The sequence below is a fragment of the Sapajus apella genome, unplaced genomic scaffold (genome assembly GCF_009761245.1).
Source record: "Sapajus apella isolate SASKATOON/1434 unplaced genomic scaffold, GSC_monkey_1.0 scaffold141, whole genome shotgun sequence".
Classification (NCBI taxonomy): Eukaryota; Metazoa; Chordata; class Mammalia; order Primates; family Cebidae; genus Sapajus; species Sapajus apella.
Genome location: NW_022437081.1, coordinates 1,504,104 through 1,528,843, shown reverse-complemented (window position 1 = coordinate 1,528,843; position 24,740 = coordinate 1,504,104). Strand labels below are relative to the sequence as shown.

At 38.7% G+C, this 24,740-nt stretch overlaps 1 long non-coding RNA gene across 1 annotated transcript in view; it reads right to left on the bottom strand.

Moving 5' to 3' along the window:
* LOC116540543 overlaps window positions 1-19,528 on the bottom strand; it is a 52,640-nt gene extending 33,112 nt beyond the window's left edge. Inside the window, exon 1 of the long non-coding RNA XR_004264488.1 lies at window positions 17,951-19,528. This is a non-coding gene — a long non-coding RNA (uncharacterized LOC116540543). The remainder of the gene's footprint in view (window positions 1-17,950) is intronic.
* Window positions 19,529-24,740: the final 5,212 nt, after the last annotated feature.

Sequence of the window (24,740 nt, the reverse complement as noted above, 5' to 3'; positions counted from 1 at the left end):
AAAACAGGGGGTAGGGAAAGATTTTTTAAAGGGCACAAAATTACTGCTAAATAAGAAAAATAAGTTCCAGCATTCTATATATAACACTGTAGGATGACAACAATTAATATTAATATGCTATATAGTTTCAAATAGTTAGCTAGAAAGAAGATATTGAACGTTCTCAACACAAAGAAATAATAAATTTTGAGACGATGGATATGCTAATTACCCTGATTTGATCACTGTATATTATATGCATTGAAACATCACTATGTACCCCAAGAATATGTACAATTATTGTATGCCCATTTAAATTAAAAGTTTAAAAATGTGTACAACAGCTGGGCGTGGTGGCTCACGCCTGTAATCCCAGCACTTTGGGAGGCCGAGGTGGGTGGATCACGAGATCAGGAGTTCGAGACCAGCCTGGCCAATATGGTGAAACCCCATCTCCACTAAAAATACAAAAATTAGTCGAGCATGGTGGCATACGCCTGTGGTCCCAGCTACTCGGGAGGCTGAGGCAGGAGCTTGAACTTAGGAGGCAGAGGTTGCAGTAAGGCAATATCTCACCACTGCACTCCAGCCTGGGTAACAGAGTGAGACTCAGTCTCAAAAAAAAAAAAAAAAAAAAAAAATGTGTACAACAAAAGAAAACAATATGCTTTCAGGAAAATGTTATAAACATAACTTTTCTTTTCTTTTCTTTTTTTTAAAGACAGGGTTTTACCATATTGGTCAGGCTGGTCTTGAACCCCTGACCTCAGGTGATCCACCCACGTCAGCCTCCCAAAGTGCTGGGATTACAGGCATGAGCCACCGCGCCTGGCTCAAACATAACTTTTCTTTAAGCAGTATCTTGCTCTGTCACCCAGGCTGGAGGGCAGCAGCACAATCATAGCTTACTTGTAGCTTCAACCTCCTGGACTTAAGCAATCATCCCACCAAAGCCTCCTGAGTAGCTAGGACTATAGGTGTGTGCCACCAGGACTGGCTAACATTTTTTGCAGAGAGAAAGTCTCACTACTTTGCCCAGGCTATTCTCAAATTCCTGGGCTCAAGTGATCCTCCTATCTCATCTTCTCAAAACACTGGAGCAGTGGGCATGAGCCATCATGCCTTTGAATATCCAGGCATGTAAGAAGGATATAATAAATTACAATGTTAAATCCGAGAAGAATATTAAATCACAGTGTGTAAATCCAGTCATTGAGCTAGGGCTTAAACTTGATACCATTTATGAAAGAAGAAAGAGGTTTCTTATCAGATGCAATTTTCATATCCTACTCATCTTTTGCACCTTCAGAATCTAGCAGAAAGTAAGTAAGGTATGAAGTAATAGACCATGGAAAAAAATCAATATACTACATAGTGAACACAATCAAAAAATAGCATATATAGTAAACAGATTTTCAAATCCTAGGCTGAAAGGGGCTATAAGATGCCTTCAAGTTAGACAGGTTTTCACTTAAGGAATTTTAAATTGGTTGTTCAAATCAACAGGCCAACTTATAAGTCTACTGGATACATCACCAGGCAAGCCTAGCTGCTGTGTCCCTACTTGTCTGGTACACCAGGCAAGTTTGACCAAAGCTACAAGTGGGGATGGGTGTGGATATGGATATGAGTGTTTTGGAAAGCCTAAAAGATGAGGTTGAAACAGTAGACAGAGGTTAGACTGTGGAAGGCTTTGATTTTCTCCTTTTGGCATTAGGAAGCAACAGAAGAGTTTTTACAATCAAAACTGTGATACACCGTGCAGTTGTTTGGGAAGACGAATCCACAATATTGTGGAAAACAGACCTGAGGGATGAGATGATAGAGGAAAGGAGCCCAGACAGGAAGTGGTAAGAAGTTGTATAATGTGGTGATAGTTAAAATGAAAAGAGATGGATATAAAAGAGATGAAGAGTTAAGAATACTTATGCAACAAATGTGCACATGTACCCCCGAATATAAAATAAAATAATTGGAAAAAAAGAATTAGGAGACTTTTGCTTAAAGGTGGCAGATTTAACTTACACATTTAGCTCTGCTCCTTCCTCAAAACCCTCATAAAATTACAATAAAGGAATTCTAAAAAGACATAAAAACACAAGGTAGAAGAATAGAGGAGAGAAGATATTAGCAACAAATTTTGGAAACTGGATAGCAACTGAACAAATACTAACCGAATTAGCAGAAGTAAGAAATCTGCATCCCAAGTCATCAGTAGGGAAAGCTGAAATGCAAGTCCATTTATACCAAAGAATTCCAAAAGGGCTCAGGAATTTGTAGTACCAGGTACCCCTGTAAGTAGGCACAAAGGAGAGGTAATAACCAGAAGGACTGCTTGAAAGTCAGCCTAAGAAGCTGACTTGCAGATTCCTTGCCCTATTCTGCAGGGCTAAATAATTTCCCTTCCCCAACACCAACAGAATACTGGAGGTCTGTTCTTTTGGGAAAGATCCCTGAAGTTCAGAAGGAAAGCTTTAAAAAGAAAATCTATCATTGACATCCTCGGAGAGATTAGAGGCAATATTGCGACCATAAAACAAGAAAAAGAAATTTTAAAGACTATTGAGGAAACAAAAGAGCTCTTGGGAATTAAAAATATGACAAGAGGAATTAAAACCTCAATAAAAGAGTTGCAAGATAGAGGTGATTAAAATTTCTTAGAAAGCACCATTTTTAAAAAAATGGAAAACAGGCAAAAAATTATGAGAAAATTAGATGAACAACCCAGACATCTGAAAAACAGGAGTTGCCAAAGGAGACAGGGTTTCTTATTAATGTCTTTTAGGGATATTAAGTACTTTGCTCAAGGTCAAACCACTAAAAGAGGCAGAGCTGGGGTTCTTTTTTTTCCCATTTATTTATTTTATTGCATTTTAGGTTTTGGGGTACATGTGAAGAACATGCAAGATTGTTGCATAGGTACACACGTGACAGTGTGATTTGCTGCCTTCCTCCCCATCACCTACATCTGGCATGTCTCCCCTTGCTATCTCTCCCCAGCTCCCCACCCCCCACCGTCCCTCCCCTATTTCCCCCCAACTGACCCCAGTGTGTAGTGCTCCCCTCCCTGTGTCCATGTGTTCTCATTGTTCAACACCCGCCTATGAGTGAGAACATGTGGTGTTTGATCTTCTGCTCTTCTGTCAGTTTGCTGAGAATGATGGTTTCCAGGTTCATCCATGTCCCTACGAAGGACACAAACTCATCGTTTTTGATGGTTGCATAATATTCCATGTGTATATGTGCCACATTTTCCCTATCCAGTCTATCGTCGATGGGCATCTGGGATTCTAAGTCAGGTGTGTCTGATTTTTTAAGTGCAAGCTTTTTCTCATTCCACTATGCTATGACAAAGCCTCTACGATGAGGCCTCTGGGATGATAACTCTAGAATGTTAACGTATGTGTAACAAATCTGTAACTGTCCTCCAACTTCCTGTTTTTACATTCTAAATATTCTTCTGTTTTTACATTCTAAATATTTCTTCCTGTTTTTACATTCTAAATATTTCTTCCTAGGCACAGTAGCTCATGCCTATAATCCCAGAATTTAGGGAGCCAAGGTGGGCAGATCACATGAAGTCAGGCATTCGAGACCAGCCTGGCCAACATGGTAAAACTCCATCTCTACTAAAAATACAAAAATTAGCCAGCAGTGGTGGTGCATGCCTGTAATCCCAGCTACTTGGGAGGCTGAGGCTAGAGAATCACTTGAACCCAGGAGGCAGAGGTTGCAGTGAGCCAAGATTGCACAACTGCACTCCAATCTGGGCAACAGAGAGAGAACCTGTCTCAAAAAAAAAAGCCTCTTTGATGAGAAAATTATCCCTGAACCCACTCTAACAACTACATCTGTCTTCTCCCCTCCTGGACATTTTGTCAGAGACGAGACAGAGGGAATGTGTTAATAGCCACTCTATGATATTACCAGTTTAGCCTTTCAGGTCAACTGTTCAGGGAATCTCTGGTTTAGCTCTTCAGTTATAAGTTCTCCCAATGTCCATTCCAAGTCTATCATTTTAATTCTGCCATCACATTTGTCATCTCTTCTCAATTTCTTATTTAGGATCATTGTTTTGGATGCTTTTTCATCTCTCATTACAAGTAATTTGGTCTTTACTCAATCAACTTCAGTTATTTCTTCTTTCATTTTACTATTTCTATTTCACCTTTCCCCCTTGTGTTTACAATTTCTTCTGTCTACTAACAACTTTTCAGTAGGTATACCTATTCTGCTCTCTAAACGCTCATACTTTGCTCCTGTTGGAGATATAGCTTAAAGTTCTTTTAAACAAAACAAAACCTCTACCTTATGTCCCATCAGTTTCTGGCTTCTTAGTAAGGAAGCCTGGTTTTCCATGATTTAACTCCACTTCTCAAAATGTTTTTAATACCTTTCTGCTCTAATGAATTTGTTTAGCCACAATGTTCCCCTGCCAAATTTCCTAGCTTTTGAGAGATTCATTTCAGCTGTTATCATTCCTTGGCCAGAAAAATTACTTCTCACTTGACAAATCATAACCTCCCTTTTTATATATAAACTCAATTAACCCGTCTCAACAATTTCCCTTTTGAAAGTACACTCTAGAATGTTAATATGTATTTAACAAATCTGGAACTGTCCTCCAATTTCATGTTTTTACATTCTAAATATTTCTTCCTATGTCAATCTCTAATTATTTTAGACATTTTCATGAAATCTTAAACAGCAAAAGTAGAAGGAAACTTAATAGGTCACCTGAGTCCATCTCCAACCTGAAACATTTATTCACACATTCATCAAACATTTATTGAGTACCAGTGTGTTAGGCCCTGGTGTCCAAAGATAAATAAAACAAAAATCTTAGCTCTGAAAAAATCTTAATCTAGTGGAAGACAGATATAAACAAATAAATTACAATACAACATGGGAATTGCTATAGCAGAATGATGAACACAGAGCAGTAAGAACCCAGAAGAAAAGAGTGACCAGAAATGCTTTGTAACTCACAAAACAATTTCACAATCCATTAGTTCATTTACTTCTCTAAACGTCTCTGTGACACAGGCATTACAGGCAAGGAAATGGATAATCAGAAAGGTTATAGAGCATTCCCAAAGTCACTCACCTAATACTGAGCGCTGAAATTCAAACTTTCTTCTTCCTATTTTAAAGTTTGGGTGCATACCCATCAAACTCTGCTGCCTCTTCCCTTCCCTACCTACCATTTTGGGAGTTACATGGAGGAAAAGGACATCGTTTCATAAACTTTATTGTCTTCACATTCTTTTAAGGAATATATATGTTCATTATTCTAATCGCTTCTCCATCTATTGGTTGGTACAAAAGTAATTGCGATTTTGCAGCTGAAAGGAATTGCAAAAGCCACAATTACTTTTGCACCAACCTAATAAATCCAAAACCATTTATATGCTGTGATGCACTGAAATGCTCTTTCAATCTACCTCATTTTGAGAAATAAGAATCCCACTGTCTTATGACTCTCTCTCCTATTCAACTGAGAAAGCCCATAAACCACTTACGGGAAGTACATCCTTTGTATCATGCTTGGTTTATTGCTTTAAAATTGCATTCAGATCTACTAACAGAACCAGGAAACTCAATTTGTTTTGCATTTTTAAATTATTCACATTATTCAATGATACAGTAAACATTTACTGAGCACATACTGCATGTATAAGGCACTGAATTACACACCATGAAAAATGCTGAGATGAAAAAGACATAGTATTCACCCTCGTGAGCTTTAAAATATAGAATGAGAGATAAAACATATCACAAATAACTACAATCTAAGGAAGATGGTGATAAGTGTTGTAATAGTAATAATCGGCATTGCACAAGTTAAGAGCATGGAAGTGGTGGTATTTGAGAGTGAATAAAAAGTTATCATAGGGCAACTGGAAAGAAGAAATTACAAATAGGTTGGGCGCAGCGGCTTACACCTATAATCCCAGCACCTTGAGAGGCCAAAGTGGGCGGATCGCTTGAGGTCAGAAATTTGATACCAGCCTGGTCAACATGGTGAAACCCCATTTCTACTAAAAGTACAAAAATTAGCCGGGTGTCATGGCGACCACCTGTAATCCCAGCTACTTGGAAGGCTGAGGCATGAGAATTGTCTGAACCCAGGAGGTGGAGGTTGCAGTGAGCCGAGATCGTGCCACTGCACTCCAGCCTGGGTGACAGAGTGAGACTCTGTCTCAAAAACAAAACAAAAACTGAAACTACAAATAGATGGAACATCATGAGCAAAAGCATGATGGTAAAAGAAAATAGTAACTAACAACCACAGCTACCATTTATGAAGTACTTATTCTGTGTTAGGCACTGTTCTAAATGCTTGACATACATTATCCCGCTTAATCCTTGGAGCAACCACACAAGGTAAATAATACCGTTAACTGGAGCCCTGATACATTACTGATAGGGATGTAAGTGGGGCAGCCAGGTTTGAAAACAGGATGAAACATAAAGTTACCGTATGAACCAGTGATTTCACTCTTAGGTATACATGCAGTAGAATTGAAAGCGTATGTCCACTCAAAACATTGTACAAAAGTGTTTATAGCAGTATAATTCAAAATATTCAAAAGGTAAAAATAGCCCAGATGTCCATCAAACAAAAAGTGGTACATCCATACAAAGGAATATTATTCAATCATAAAAAGGAATGAAGTACTGATACATGCTACAATATGAATGCACTTTGAAAACATTGTTCTAAGTGAAAGAAGTTGGACACAAAATGTTACATACTTTATGATTCATTTATATAAAGTGCCTGGAATAGGCACGTCCATAGAGACAAAAAATAGATTAGTAAATTCACAGCCAAGGGAAAGGGAGAATGGGGAGTATCTGCTAATAAGAACAGGATTTCTTTTATTATTTTTATGTTAAGTCCCAGGGTACATGTGCAGGTTTGTTACATAGGTAAACGTGTCATTGTGATTTGCTGCACCTATCAACCCATCACCTAGATATTAAACCCCACATGAATTAGCTATTTTTCCTAATGCTTTCCCTCCCCCCACCCAGCCCCCAACAGGCCCCAGTGTGTATTGTTCCTTTCCCTGTGCCCGTGTGTTCTCATAAACAGGGTTTCTTTTGAGGGCTAAGAAATGTTCTGGAATTAAGATAGTGGTAACAGTTTCATAACTTTGTGATACTAAAACCACTGAATTGTAGGCTTTAAAAGCGTAGATTTAGGACTGGGAACAGGGCTCACACGTGTAATCCCAGCACTTTGGGAGGCTGAAGTGGGCAGACCATTTGAGGTAAGTACTTCAAGACCAGCCTGACCAACATGGTGAAACCCCATCTCTACAAAAAACACAAAACTTAGGTGGGTGTGGTAGTATGCACCTGTAATCTCAGCTGCTCGGGAGGCTGAAGTGGGAGAATCGCTTGAACCCCAGAGATGGAGGTTGCAGTGAGCTGGGATCATGCCACTGCACTCCAGCCTGGGTGATAGAGCGAGACTCCGTTTTTAAAGAAAGTGGGGGAGTTAATTTTATGATATGTGAATGATATACAAATGTTTTAGAAGAAAGAGTAAAGGGTAAGGGTAAAACCAATAATGAATACAGTTTTCAGCCTATGTGACCACAACAGTGGTGATAATATCAACAAAAATAAGAACTTTATGTAGAAGAACTTGTTTGATAAATAGAAATAAATAAACGCAGTTCTAAAGACATAGTACTTGAAAATGATCATGAAAATGAATGCCATCACTCAAGGAGACAGCATGCAAAAATCAAGGAAAAGGGAAGAGGAGAAAGGAATAAGGAGGAAGAAGAGAAGGAGAAAAAATGGCAGAGAGAGGAAAGAGAAGAACCAAGAGGCAAGGATGTAACTACGAAGAAGGTTCACATTTAGTGGTCATGAGGATAACAGAAGGGAGTTAAGAGAAGAAAAAATGAAGTGGAAGAACTAGAAGAGTACAATGACAAGAATCATGAGAGAGAACTTTTCATAAAGATGAGTGTAGTTGGCCAGGTGTGGTGGCTCATGCCTATAATCCCAGCACTTTGGGAGGCCGAGGTAGGCGGCTCACCTGAGGTCAGGAGTTCAAGACCAGCCTGACCAACATGGTGAAACCCCATCTCTACTAAAAATGCAAAACTAGCTGTGCATAGTGGCACATGCCTTTAATCCCAGCTACTTGGAGGCTGAGGCAGGAGAATTACTTGAACCCAGGAGGCCTACACTGCAGTGAGCAAGATCCCACCATTGGGATCTTTCACTCTTGTTGCAGCCTGGGCAACAAGAGTGAAACTCTATCTAAAAAAAAAAGAAATGAATGAACCTAATAGTCTGTCAAATGTTACAGACTGATCAAGGAGACTAGGGACGAATGCAACGAATTTGACAAGAAGAAAGGTCATCTGTCAACTTTCAGGAATGCTTTTCAAAAGAGAGATCCAAACTGCCAGCATTAAGAAGAATGGGTCATAAAAATAAAGAGAGATGTTTGGGAAAGAAAGAGAAATGGGACAGGAACATGAAAGGATGTGCAAGGACAATAGCAAATAAACTGAAGTGTACCAAACCTGACACAAAAAGACATTTGTCTAAGCATAATCTCTAATTAACATAAAATACAAACAACCAAAACTATCTAACAATGCATAAAAAATAAATAATTGCACAAGTATAGAAGCATTGTCTGGTATCATGATTAAAAGAACAGACTCCCAAGCCAGATTACGTGCATTTGAATTCTTATTTACTTATTTAAGACAAAGTCTCACTCTGGCACCCAGGCTGGAGTGCAGTGGCACAGTCTCAGCTCACTGCAACCTCCCCATTCTGGGCTCAAGCAACTGTCTTGCCTCCACCTCTCAAGTAGCTGGGACTATAGGAGAATACCAGCTAATTTTTTGTATTTTTTGTAAAGACAGTGTTTTGTCATGTTTCCCAGGCTGGTTTCAAACTTCCTGGCTCAGTCCCAGATCCACCTGCCTCGGCCTACCAAACTGCTGGGATTACAGGTGTGAGCCACCACGCCCCGCCAAATTTGAATTCTGACTCTACCATTTACTAGCTGAGTGGCCATGGGCAAGTTACTATACTACTGTGTGCTTTATTTCCTCGTTTGCAAAATGGGATAATAACAATAATATCTACCTCGTAGTGTTGATGGGAAGATTAAATGAGTTGGTATTTGTGAAGTATTTAGAACAATATCTGGCATATAGTTAAGTACTATATAAGGGTGAATTACTATTATCAATATAATAGAATACCTATGATTGTTAAAAATGATATCAGAGAATTTCCAATGATTACCTAAAGTACTGAGACTTAACATTTGAACAACACATCGTTAGGTAAGTAAAGCTGGAAAAATTGTATACATTATGTGATCATAATTTACATGCACAGAATAAAAGACTAAAAACATAACAGAAGGTCAACATGAGTTCACTCAAAAAGATGGGACTGTAGGGGATTATTTTAATCTTTATGCTTTTCTGTATCTCTAAATGTTGTACAACAACAATTTATTATTATAGGTGAGAAAAAATAAACATGAAAATAGAGCATGATAGGCTAAAATGGCTGACTGAATACACATACCTTTAATCTTGCTTTCTTCTGAAACCACAGGAAAATTATAAAAGTATTTTTTTTAAATCTTCACAGACAGGGAGAACAGGAGACCAGATAGCAGGGGGAAAATAGAAGCCAGAAACTATTGCAGGCAGTGGAGAAAGCTGAGAAGCAACCCAATTTACACTACAGAATCCACAAAAAGCTCAGAAACTGGCAGCAACAGGTATTTCTATGAGTAAAGTGGGGTGGGGTGACTAATGGAAGAGAATTTTGTGAAAGCTTTTTGAGAAGTAGATACATCTATCATCTTCCTCACTCTAATTATAGCAGATATCTGGAGGTTTATTCTCCGGGCTGGAGAACATCAGACATGATTAAGGGCTCGGGTACTATATGCAGCTACATGGTACATGTCAAGACACTTGGTTCCTTTCCCCTAAACACCTCCCAGAATGCTGGCAGCTGGACATTAACCCTTTAGGCAGAAGATTAGGATTTCCAGGTTTTCTCTTGGAAAAGTTACTATCCCAAGCCTTAAGCCCTAAAGATATTGACAGAAGGGGGTCCACTAAAAATAGTGTGCCTAGATCAGGGTACAGTGAGGCTCCAAGTCTCATGACATTCATTTAGTATTTTGTTCTTACACTTTTCATCATATGCGTACATATAACCAGCCATTGCCAGACCTTTGAGGAAATCCTGTAGCATGAAAGATAGAAATGAAAACAAAAAGGGAAAGTCAGCCTGAAGAAAATGATACTATTTATTGAAAAAAAAAATCCATATAGTTAGTAACCTAAGAGAGGTATAATATGATACTGCACTCATGGAACACTGACAAGATGCTTTTTAAAACGAACATTAAGAAAACAAGGTCAGTGCGGTGGCTCACACCTGTAATCCCAGTACTTTGGGAAGCTGCAGTGGGCAGATCACTGGAGACCAAGACATTAAGACCAGCCCGGGCAACATAGTGAGACCCTGTCTCTATTAAAAATACAAAAAAATTAGCCAGGCATGGTGGTACAAGCCTGTAATCCCAGCTACTCCAGAGGCTGAGGCACAAGAATCTCTTGAACCGAGGAGGTGGAGGTTGCAGTGAGTGGAAATTGCGCCATTGCACTCCACTTTGGGTGATGGGGCCAGACTGTCTCAAACAAACAAACAAACAAACAAACAAAAAGAGAAAACAAAAAAAAGGCAATAGGATGCTGAAATCTAACAGTAATAATGATGAAAATCAATATAAAAATTCAAAATCTAGAAACTAGAGCAAAAATACACAGATAAGAATTACAAGAGAAAAAATGAGAAATTTAGAGGACAGTCCAGGAGTTCCCAACAAATACAGATGCTCCTTGATTTACAACTGTGTTGCATCTCAGTAAACCCACTGTAAGTCAAAAATACTGTAAGTTGAAAATGCATCTAATACACCTAACCTAAACATCCTAGCTTAGACTAGCCTGGGCATTTTGTAGACATAACAGGATGCAAAAACACAAAACACAACATCCAAAAATGCTAGCCACACTGTACACTGTAGAGTGTCTGTTGCTTGCCCTCATGTTGTGTATAATACAGCTTATTGCTAGCCCAGGAAAAGATCAAAATTCACAACTCAAAGTTCAATTTCTACTGTAAGCATATTGCTTTCACACCATCATAAAATCGAAAAATCGTAAGTCAAACTATCATAAGTCAGGGACTATGTGTATTAGCAAACCAAATATAGCCATATATAAAAAGAATAAAAACCATGACCAGCTTACTCAGAGCATTTTACTTGTATTTATATTATGTTACATAACCTCAAGTACCACTTCTTGTAATATTAACTTTAGAGTTTTCTTGTAAATGTAATGATAACAAGCATTGAAATTAATCATGACTGGTCAAAAATAGAAATCAAATCAATGTAATTCACCATATTAATAAACTAAAAAAAAATATGGTCATCTCAACAAATGCAGAAAAAGCACCTGACAAAATCCAAAGTCTATTTCTTATAAAGTTCTCAGCAAAGGAAGAGTAGAAAGAAACATCCTCAACCTGACGGAGTTTATATATGAAAAACCCTCAACTAACATACTTAGTCATAAAAGACTAGATGCTTTCTCTCTGAGATCAGGAACAAAGCAAAGATATCCACTCTCACCATTTTTCAATATCATATTGGAAGGCTAGCCAGTGCTATAAGACAACATCAACAAAAAAAGCACCCAGGTTGGAAAGGAAGAAATACAAGTCTCCATTCACAGCTGACATAATTGCACACACAGAAAATCACAAATGCTACAGCAAAGCTTCTAGAACAAATCAGTGAGTTTAGCAAGGTGAGAGGATACAAGGGCAATCTATTGAAATCAATTCTATTTCTATATGCCTGCAATGAATAACTGGAATTCATTTTGTATACTACTACTTATAGCAGCAAAAAAAGAAAAGAATGGAAAGAAAGAAAAAATATATAGGTATAAATCTAACAAAATATGTGCTGGAACTACAAAATGTTGATGAAAGACACTAAAGAGGACCTAAATAAATGGAGAGAAATACTGTATTCATCTTTTGGAAGACTTCATATTGTGAAGCTATCAATGGTCTACAAATTGATCTATAGATTCAATGCAATCATAATCAAAATCCCAGCAGGACTTTGTGTACATATTAACAAGCTGATGCTAAAATTTATATGGAAAGAAAAATAAACAAGAATGGCCAAAACAATCTTAAAGAAAGAACAACAAAGTTAGAGGACTCACACCACCTGATTTCAAATTTTGTTACAAAAATACAGTAATCAGTCTGGGCGCAGTGGCTCACGCCTGTAATCCCAGCCCTTTGGGAGGCCTAAGCAGGTGGATCACTTGAGGTCAGGAGTTTGAGACCAGCCTGGCCAACATGGTGAAACCCCATCTCTACTAAAAATACAAAAATTAGCCAGGTGTGGTAACAGGTGCCTGTAATTCCAGCTACTCTGGAGCCTGAGAAAGGAGAATCACTTGAATCTGGGAGGCGGAGGTTGCAGTGAGCTGAGATCATGACACTGCACTACAGCTGGGTGACAGAGCAAGATTCTGTCTCAAAAAAAAAAAAAAATTCAGTCATCAAGACAGTACGATATTTGTGAGATGATAGACACATAGATCAATGCAACAGAACAGAGTCCAGAAACTGGTCCAACATATATGGGCAATTATTTTTGACAATGGTGCAAAGGTAACTCAATGGAGAAAGAACAGTCCTTTCTACAATTAGTACTGAAACCATAGGGCATTCATAAACAAAATTATATAAAAAAAATCTCCGAGCCACAACTCACATATACCCAAAAATTAAGTCAAAATGGATCACAGGACTAGACATGGAATATAAAACTATGCATCTTTTACAAGAAAAAAGAAGAAAATTTTGTGATCTCGAATTAGGCAAAGAGTTTTTAAATACAATACAAAAAGCATATCTATAAATGAAAAAAAATAATAAATAGGACTCATCCAAGTTACGTCCTTTCATTCTGCAAAAGACCCTTTTAAGATATTAAGAAGATAAGCACTGAGAAAATATTTGCAAATCACCTATCTCACAAAGGACTTGTGTCCCAAATACATAAAGAACTCTCAAAACTCAACAATAAGAAAACAAACTACCCAATTAAAAAACAAGCAAAAGATCTGAACAGACACTTGGCCAAAGAAGAGACATCGATAGCAAATAAAAACATTCAAAGATCTTAAACAACATTAGTCATTACAGAAATACAAATTCAAACCACAATGAAATACCAGTACACACCTATTAGAATGAATAAAAGAAAAAAAACTGACAATATCAAGTGCTGACAATGCTGTGAAAAAAACTAGCATTCTCATACATTGCTGGTAGAAATGTAAAATGGTAACAACGACTTTGAAAAACAATTGGGCAGTTTCTTTTTTTTTTTTTTTTTTTGAGATGAAGTTTTGCTCTTGACACCCAGGCTGGAGTGCAGTGGCACAATCTCAGTTCACTGCAACCTCTGCCTGTTGGATTCAATGGATTCTCCTGCCTCAGCCTCCCGATTAGCTGGGATTACAGACATGAGCCACCACCACACTCAGCTAATTTTTGTATTTTTAGTAGAGATGGCCAGGCTGGTCGCAAACTCCTGACCTCAGGTGATCCACCCACTTTGGCCTCCCAAAGTGCTGGGATTACAGGCATGAGCCAAAACCCTCAGCCTGGGCAGTTTCTTATAAAGTAAAGCATACTTTTCATATGGCCTAGCAATTCTACTCCTAAGTATTTACCCAAGAGAAATGAAAACATGTTCACATAACAACCTTTTTTATGAATGTTTTACAGCAGTTATGGCAACATTTATTCATAACCACCAAAAACTGGAATAACCTAAATGTTCTTCATCTGGTGAATACATAAACTATGGCACATCCCATACAATGGAATACTACTCAGTAATAAAAAGTAAGAAGTGAAATAAGCCAGATCCAAAGGGCTCTATATGATTCACTCTATGGCTTATTTATACGACATACTAAAAAAGGCAAAACTCCAGGGGTGGAGAACAGATCCATAGCTGCTAGGAAGGGGTTGACTACAAAGGGATAGCATAAGTTTTAGACTGATGGAATCTTTCTGCATCTGGATTCTGGTGGTGCTTACATGACTCTATGCATTTGTCAAAACTCAAAGCATTGTATACCAAAACGCATGAACTTTTGAAATAAATATATATATTTAAATAGCATGTCTGTGCGTGGTTCTTTGCATTATGTGAAAACTGCAACATTATCTCAGAAATAAAATATATAATCACTTTTTAATTTACAAAAAAATAATAAAAAGCCTAAGTGGTGGGCCCAAGGGGCAGAAAGGGAAGCTCTGAAAATATTTATAAGCAGAAAAAAAGAGCCTCAGTGGAGAGATAAGGTAGATATGCAAGAAAGGAGCAGTAATGAATTGAACAAGGCTGTGAAAGAAATGGAAGGGAATAGAATCGAGCACAAAAGTGGCCAAGTTCTAAGTATCTTTCAAATCATAAATTAAGCATCATTACCTCCACAAAGCCTTCCCAGGAGCCCCGAAGTGGAAATTACCTTTTCCTCCTCTGAAACTCAACATTGCTTTAAACATACTGTCTGATAAACTCTTCATAATTACTGTAAGATAGGATTATTCCAATTTAAATGTCTTATCTCCTGCTCCTTCCCCAAAAACTCGCTAGATTATAAATTATTTGAAAGCAAAGCTTCAGGGGCAATTTATATTTCTTTCCTCCAAAGTGCCTTGCATTATGCTTTTTAAATATAGTAAAACTGAAACCAAAACAAAACCCCAAAAACCACAATAAGTATGTTGAGTAAATAATGCAGAGGGTAGTAGATGGTTTACTGATCGATTCTTGCATGTGATGTCCCTTGTATTACAATCCAGTATAATGACTTTTGTTGTCAAACATATTCAGTTATGGATTCATCTGAGTCTTAAATTTGAAGCAAAAACTGTTTGAAAAATTGTCAAGGACATCATTTACTTACATAAATATATTTAAAAATTTACCTCAGGAAAGACCACCCATTCTAATTCCCTTGAAAAGTTACAGAAAAAGCAGATGGCTCTACAAGATTGGGGGTGGGGGGTACATTAGGCTCATTTTAAGTAAGCCAAAAATTCTGGCTGGGCATGATGACCTCACGCCTGTAATCCCAGTACTTTGGAAGGCCAAGGCACTAGGAGCACTTGAGGCCTTGAGGCTTGGTTCGAGACCAGCCTGGACAACACTGCAAGATCCTGTCTCTACAAAACCTTAAAAAATGAGCCAGGCATGGTGGTGCACACCTGTAGCCCCAGCTGCTTGAAAGGTTGAGGTGGGAGGATCTCTTGAGCCCAGATAGTCGAGGCTACAATGAGCATGATTGGGCTACTGCCCTCCAGCCTGGGTGACAGTGAGAACCTGTCTCTAAAAAATAAATAAATAAATAAATAAATAAAAATAAAAATCTGAGGTATATGTATTTAATATGCAAGTTTGTAATGCTCAGTTTTATCAATGATCTTTCTTTTCTTTCTGTACATATGCTAACTCATCTTTGAATGATCTTATTTCTTTCCCTGGAGTTTCGGGGAAAGAAACCATATGTAGATAAAATACTATCAGTCTACTGAATGTATCACTGAATTGCATCATTGATGGCGTTATACTCAGTTACAGAGCATTATGAATTCACCTACTCTCATTTTGTCACTAATCAGTATATCATGTCCAGGTAACTGAATTTACTCTGTAAAACTTACAGTGTAGGACCTCTTTTCCTATTATGATACACTTCCAGCATCAAGGACATGGAAATTTTGTTACAAATAGTAAGTTAAGTACCACATAACAATTAAGATATAATTCATTGGCCAGGTGCAGTGGCTCATGCCTGTAATCTCAACACTTGGGAGGCCGAGGCAGACGGATCACCTGAGGTCGGGAGTTCGAGACCAGCCTGACCAACATGGAGAAACCTCGTCTCTACCAAAAATTAAAAAAAAAAAAAAAAATCAGCCAGGTGTGGTGGCACATACCTGTAATCCCAGCTACTCAAGAAGCTGAGACAGGAGAATCGCTTGAACCTCGGAGGCAGAGGTTGCAGTGAGCCAAGAGTGCACTATTGCACTCCAGCCTGAGCAACAAAAGTGAAACTCTGTTTCAAAAAAAGAAAAGATATAATTTATTACTACTTCCTTAAAAACAAAATAAAACAAAACAAAAAGACTGTCCTTCAGAACATATGAAGGAGATAATTTTTTCTTGTTATGAATGAATGAAACATGCTACGGACTGAATTGTGCACACCCCACCCCTCAAATTCATATGTTGAAGCCTTAACCTCCAAAGTAATGATATTTAGAGATGGGCATTTGAGACCTAAGTAGGTTCCTATGATGCGATAGTGTCCTTATAATTAAAGATGGCTCGCCCTCTCTCTCTCTCTGTCTCTATCTATCTCCCCCCAGTCCTCCGTTCTTGCCATGTGAGGACACAGGGATAAAGGCAGCCAACTGCAAGCCAGGAAGAGGGCTCTGACCAGATGACAACTATGCTAGCACTCTGTTTTTAAACCACTCCAGCTATGGTGTTTTGTTATGGCAGTCCAAGCTGACTAAGAAAAAATCATATTAAGGAATTTGGAGATGAAACCCTAAGCAATTCAGCACTTTATCGGTGAAGTATCGCAGGAAGAGAGATGGATACGGTGTAGGAGGGGGGACACTGAGTTACATACAGCCTGGCCCTATTACTGACTTCATGTGAGACCCTGAACAAGTTGTTCCTTAGTTTGGCTACAGATTCTGCATCTATTTAATTAGGGGACTGGATAAGCTACTCTCACAGCCACTGCACAGCATCACTCCCACCCTCACTTTGACTATGACCGTACCTTGAAACTGCAGTCACTAACGACGCTGCAGTAACTAGGTGAGACAGGAAGAAATAATCACTGAAGGCAGCAATGAGGAGAATAACAAAGTGTCATGCATAAATTGCAACTCTAGCATGACATAGAATGCAAAATGTATAACTGAGATAAACATTTATGAAATCTGCTTCAAAAACAAATATCAAAATTGAATACTAGCCGGGCTTGGTGGCTCATGCTTATAATCCCAGCACTTTGGGAGGCCAAGGCAGGTGGATCACCTGAGGTCAAGAGTTCGAGACCAGCCTGGTCAACATGGCAAAACCCCATCTCTACTAAAAATACAAAAATTAGCCGGGTATGGTGTTGTGCACGTCCAGCTACTCAGGAGGCTAAGGTGGGAGGATCATTTGATACTGCAAGGTAGAGGCTGCAGATTGTGTCACTGCACTCCAGCCTGTGTGACAGAGTGAAACCCTGTCAAAAAAAAATGTGAATACTGCAGCACCATCATCATCTCTTCGTGCTAAAGCTTAAGATGTACAAAAAAATTAAAAGAATGCAGATACAACAGAAAGGGGATGCTACGACTACAGAAAGCACAGTGGTCATTCGGGTCCTGCCTACTCTTTGTTAAGGTACATTATGATTTTTTTTTCCCAAGATGAAGCATAGGGAAGCATATAATTACACAGGAAAAAGAGAGCATGCAATACTAACCACGGACATAATAGTGCTTTCAGCAAAGCATTTGTCTTCCACTTAACACATCTAAATGCTCAGGAAGTAAAAAAAAAAAAAAAAAAAAACAGAACAGTTACTTTGGCAACTTGACTTAGTCCACTTTACAAATACTTTAGAGTAACCAAGTCACAATTACATTTTCATAGGTAGGCTAAAATTACCCCATGCAATTTTTTTATGTTTTATTTTACAGTCTTTTATTTTCTACATTTAACACAGCAACTTCCTTGAATAATAACAGTTGTAATGCTTACTCTTATACATTATAGCAGACATGTATCTGGCAGGGGTTCCCAGAAGGACCCATAACACAATGGCACAGGTCATAAAGCCCCTCCATGGCCAGGAGAAAGAAAACCAAGGCAGGCCAGACCTAAGGGCAAAAAAATGAAATAGAAAACCATCAACAATAATAGTCTCAACAGTGCATAGGACTTTATAAGAAATTAAGCATAACCTTATTAAGACATTATATGAAACAGCACACAAGGAAATTAACTAATGGAAGTACTACAAGCAAGGGATGCTACAAGCAAATGTTATTTGCTTGGCTAAGCACTTGACAATTTTTGTTAATGAAAAGGTCTAATTCTCCATTCAAGGTAAGTGGAAGGAAGTTTTCATAAGTTGAATTAGCCTTAATTTCACTGCCTAATTCAAAATAAAACAAAATATTTTCCCCTTTCCCACTTCAATAGTCACTACTAAAAAACAGCAAGTCTTTTTTTTCGCAAAGAAATTTCCTTCTGTTTCCTTTCATTCAAGGTGAGGGATAAAAAAATCTAAGTGAGACTTGGTCTCAGGAAAATATAACCCTAAAAGCTGATTTTGGAAATTATCATTGACATCTGAAACACTTAATGAGCCATTTTTTACAGCGGCTTTGTTTACGAAAATCACTACTCTGGCTATCAAAAACTGACAAGCTCCATTTTTAGTTTATAAATGAAGGCTCTAGGATTCATCAGCCATTGTGAACCCACTACAGATGCTATTCCATTTATACACTTAAAGACCAGCACTTAGGCTTGCTGTAACATTTCAAAATGCTAGCCTTTGAATCATGAACTCCCTTAGCCCACCTAAAATATGATTCTACTCACATACTGATTTTAAGAATGCATTTATTTTGCAAAGCAAGGAATACGTGTATTGGAGTTTACAGTAAACTATTCAGAACTAAAGAAGCTTTGGAAGGTGCTTGATATAGGCAGATACTTAGACTCATATCCTTAATTTGAGAAGACAGTAATGTAAACGTTACAAAACACAGATTTCCACAAACTTTAGGGTATAATTTTCCAAGTCATTTTGTACAAAGGGATCAAAGTTCAACATATGCTAGCAGCTTACTACTCATCTTTAAGACATATCTGAGTGTACTCATTTAAAGTAATAAAGGTCATAAACAAAACTTGTATTCCCTGACCCAGGAAGGCTGACAACAACATTGCACTCTTTGAGGGCCTGAAAACAACTGTATGAATCATCTTCCAGCCAAACTCCTGCTGGGCATCCTCCTACACATAAGAAAGTCTCTAATAAACATACAAGTTACTATGACAGCAAGTTACAAGAGCTCTGAAAGTTAGTTGAAAAGGAATTTTCCTTTAAAAGTGGACTAACGGGAAACCAATGGCTCATTATGAGTTCAGCAGGTCTCTGGAAGGTACACGATCCTGCCACACAAATAAATCACTCCCTTACTCGAAGTTTTGCATCAGAGAGAGTGTGTTAATTACATAAAACACACAACTGGTCAGACACAGTGGCTCACACCTGTAATCACACCACTTTGGGAGGCCAAGGTGGGCGGATCACAAGGTCAGGCAATCCAGACCATCCCGGCCAACATGGTGAAACCCCGTCTCTACTAAAAATACAAAAAATCAGCCGGGCATGGTGGCGCGTGCCTGTAATCCCAGCTATTCAGGAGGCTGAGGCAGGAGAATTGCCTGAACCCGGGAGGCGGAGGCTGCGGTGAGCCGAGATCGCGCCATTGCACTCCAGCCTGGGTAACAAGAGCGAAACTCCGTCTCAAAAAAAATTTACTCAACTCTGTACTTTCTGATTTGGTACAACAGAAAATTACTAGGCATAAAAAATGTGTTGTATTCAAGGTGCTATACTCTAAATAGAGATATAACACGGATGAAAACTGGGAAGAAGAGGCACTTAAGTATTTGCTGAATCAAACATATGCATTTTTACTTACAGGAGAACTCATCTGATTATATCTGATAATATCTTTGTGGAGACTCCTTAATATGAAGATAGCCAGTGTTCCAGGTAAGAAAAGAATAACAACAAAGGAATTCATAATACTAGAAAATTTGACAAAGAAAAAAAGAGAAGTTAAATCTCAAACTTCCTAATTGAGCACTAAAAAATATACATGTGCATATAAAAGAAAGACATTCAAGTTATCATTGTGTCTAAATTTAGATCAATGACTGAATGCATCAATATATTAAATGAACTTAAAGTTATGTTACGAAAGTGTATCACAAATAAAGTAATAGAACAACACCATTCTTAAGGTTATTTTTAGAAAATTTTAAGAGTACATTTCCAAAGAGAAGAAGAAGTGAATAAGATGTGTAACACAAACGTAGTTTGGGAGCATGGAACTGGCAACGAAAGTTTGGGAGACACAGGTTGAACTAATGGCTTACTGGCTTCTTAACCAATGGATCAAGGCCACAGTCTTTAACTTTATTACTCTACGAGCTTCAGGGCAAAGACCCCAAGGACCACGTATCTATCCGCTTTTACTTACTGTGTCTAAAACTCAAACTTAAAAACTATCCCCAAAGCAAAGCAACGCCTTCTGCCATTCCATCTCCCCAGCCAAAGCCATACACATCCAAAAAGTTTCACCAGAATCTATGAAAAGTCCAGCACTCTTTTAGTGAGATACCAATAAGACTGATGTCTAAAACGTCTGTTAAATGTCGTAAGTAAATTAAGTCACGACAGAAACTAAAATACAGTATATCCATTGCTACAATAATACTACTAGAAATTAGCCCTCATAATCTATCTAGAGGCCCTTCACTTTTACAATCCCTTTGGAGAAACCATTTAAATAAATTGTATCTGAGGAGACTTCTGCGGGGGTGACAAAATGGGATTAAGCTGTTGCCCAAACAGAAGCCTCTCTGGAAAAGCTACAATAGGAAGAAGAAAGGGGACAAGGAGGAGGAGAAGAAGGAGGAATAATAGGAATAAGAAAAGGAAGAGAGCTGGGTGCGGTGGCTCACTCCTGTAATCCCAGCACCTTGGGAGGCCGAGGCGGGCGGATCATTAGGTCAAGAGATCGAGATCAATCTGGCCAACATAGTGAAACCCTGTCTCTACTAAAATACAAAAATTAGCTGGGCATGGTGGCACAGTGCACCTGTAGTCCCAGCTACTCGGGAGGCTGAGGCAGGAGAATTGCTTGAACCCGGGAGGCGGAGGTTGCAGTGAGCCAAGATTGCAACACTGCACTGCAGCCTGGCGCCTGGTGACAAAGCGAGACTCTGCCTCAAAAAGAAAAAAAAGAAAAGATAGGGAAGGGTATTTTCATTTTAAAGTCAGTGTGACTATAAGGAGAATCATCACTTCAGAAGACCATACTCATAGTATCACACCATTCCCTACTTTCACTTTTTTAATTTTTAATTTTTATTTTATTTTTAGAGGCAGGGTCTCTCCATCTTGCCCAGGCTGCTCCTGAACTCCTGGTCTTCAGTGATCTTCCCACCTCGGCCTCCCAAAGCCCTGAGAAGACAGGTGTGAGCCACCACACTGAGCCCTTACTTTCATTTTTCCTTTTATAATCTCCTTTAACCCATGATTGCCTTATTACAGGATATAAAGTCAACAAGAAATAAAATACTATACAGGCAAGTTCATTTCCTTTTGACCAGCTTCTCTGTTCAGTCTCCTTAGTTACTAACGTAACATCCTCCTCCACTCTCAGCACTTTATCACAGCCCCAGTCATTAATTATGTTCTCAATTGATCCATCCTTCAATAGGTCCATCCATGTGAAACTACTCTTTCCATAGTCACAGACTTCTAACTGTGGCCTCATCCTGTTGAAGATTCCTGAGGAATCAAATCCTTTCACTCTGGGTCCATTAGAATGTAAGCTTCACGAAGAGAGAAGCCTCCTCTGCTTTATTCACTGTTGAGCTCAGAGCCTACCACAGCATTACAATAGGGACTAAAAAGAGTAAATGGTCCTTCATTGGTAGACACTGTCTCCTCTCGTCTATATGACCTGCCTTGATTACATAGCCACTTGAAGTTGTGGGTTTGTCATATGAAATCCTTTCACCCTTTTTCTCACCCCTTCCCAGATTTTTATGACATCCCTACCTTCCTCTACCCCAGCTTGTTACTACTTTTCCTAACGCTCTAGTGTGCCTGAACTTTTTGAACTCACAAACAAAAGCTTCCATTCCGTTTTATTTTTCATCTCTTGCAGTGTCAACTTCCGCAGTCATATCTCACTGACTACCCAACCCAATATCCATTTGATGCAGACATGGTACCTCCATGATATTTCAGGTTTCTCTTTCCCCTCAGCATAAATATTAAACATATTTAAAACACATTTCTGGTGTTTTTTGTTTTTTGGGGTTTTTTTGAGTCAGAGTCTCACTCTGTCGTCCAGCCTGGAGTGTGGTGGCATGATCTCGACTCACTGCAACTTCTACCTCCCATGTTCAAGCGATTCTCCTGCCTCAGCCTCCTGTGTAGCTGAGATTACAGGTGCATGCCACCACACCTGGCTAATTTTTGTATATTTAGTACATACAGGGTTTCATCATGTTGGTCAGGCTAGTGTCAAATTCTGACCTTGTGATCTGCCCGCCTCGGCCTCCCAAAGTGCTGGGATTACAGGTGTGAGCCACCACACCTAGCCCATTTTTTTTTAATTGTGTATATGGGGACTTGAAGGGAGAAGAAAAGAGAGGAAACTACATTCACAGAGAAGGAAAAAGATGTAACCCGAGATTATCTGTGATAACAAAATATGTTAATTTAGATATGTATATTTACATTTTCTACCACAAAACTACTTACTTTTTACTACACGAAGTACTTATTTAAACCACTGAATGTTGGTATGAGGCACAGACTCCAAAATAGAATCCCACCTAGAAGCCCACTTGACAGTTTTGTTTTTGTAAAACAGGATATAAAATCATATGACCAAATGTTAGTTGAGATTTTGCTGGCTGTAATCCTGAAACAAATGGGAAAACGATTCTGCATGCACTTTCTCCATTTCTTTAGTTCTAACTTCATGGAATTATGTGATCCACTTTGACTTTTTTTTTTTTTTTTTTTGAAACGGCCTCACTCTGTCACCTAGACAGGAGTGTGGTGGCACGATCTCGGCCCATTGCAGCCTCTGTCTCCCGGGTTCAAGCGATTCTCCTGCTTCAGCCTCCTGAGAATCTGAGATTACAGATATGAGCCACACCCAGCTAATTTTTGTATTTTTAGCAGAGATGGGGTCTTGACATGTTGGACAGGTTGGTCTCGAACTCCTGACCTCAGGTGATCCACTCACCTCAGCCTCCCAATGTGCTGGGATTACAGGCATGAACCACGACACCCAGCCTTCTTATTTTCATTTCCTAATATTCTACCTCATTTCAAAAAGAGACTAGGAGGAAATAACTTTAGCTTGCTGCTACTCATCAGAAATAGCATCTCTTTTCTACTACTTTTCTGTAACCCTAAACCCACCCCATACTTCATTTCATTTTGTCCCTTTTGTCCTGATCATATTTCCATCTGCGAAGGTACACAAAGGTATAGATAATGAGAGTCACTGCAGCTTTGTTTGTAAATGTAAAAACCTAGAAGCAACCAAATATGCCCATCAAAATGAAAATAAACTATGGTAATCAATGCAAATAACATGTAACCATTAAAAAGAATGATGTGCATCTATAGGTGACGATATCTTTATGAAATAGCGTTGAGTGAAAAAAGAAAGGTGAACAGTATGTGTGGCAGGATTCCATTTTCTCCCAAGAAGATGATACGCATTTCTTATAGGTACAAATATTTTTCTGGAAGGATAAATAAGAAAAAATAATGCTTATGCTGTTAGATGGAGAGAGTAGGAATTGGAGGGTAAAGGAAGGGAGAAATTTACTTATACATTTTCTATTTGGTTTGAAGTCTTCACCACATGCAAATATATAAATGTTATTGATATTATTACTTAAATTCAACTAAAAGACAACTTGCCTCACTGCAACCCACCAACTCCACCCTCTGCAAATAGGTTTGTTATTAGGGTATTTTGTTTGATTTTAAATCCTTGTTCAACTTAACCCATCATTTTGTTTTTTGGTTTTTGTTTTTTGTTTGTTTGTTTGTCTGTTTGAGACAGAGTCTCGCTTGGCCACCCAGGCTGGAGTCCAGTGGCATGATCACAGCTCACTGCAGCCTCAACCTCCCCAGCTCAAGTGATCCTCTCACCTCAGCCTCTCAAGTTGCTGGGACCACAGGTGTGTGCCACAATGTCCAGGTAATTTTTTAGTTTTTTTGTAGAGACAAGATCTCACTATGTTGCCCAGGCTGGTCTTAAATTCCTGGGTGCAAGCAGTTCATCTACCTCAGCCTCGGAAAGTGCTGGGATTACAGGTGAAAGCCACCATGCCCAGCCCATTTCTTATATTTTACATTTTTTGTATGTTAAGTATTTTGTTGGTGCGTGCCTATTGTCCTAGCTACCCAGGAGGCTGAGGTGGGAGGATCACCTGAGCCAGGGAATTTGAGGCTGCAGTGAGCTGTGACTGTGCCACTATACTCCAGCCTGGGCAACAGAGTGAGACCCTGTTTCAAGGAAAAAGAAAGATTTTCTTTTATGTTGTAGTCTTCAGTACTGAATAAAACATAAGAAAACAGTTATGAATCAAGTTGTTGCTGCTGATGAGTGATCAGATTCAACTTGTCAAGAGCTTTAAGATACTGCCAATATATTAAGATCTTAAATGATAATCCCCAATAAACACTAAAGCCTTTCAT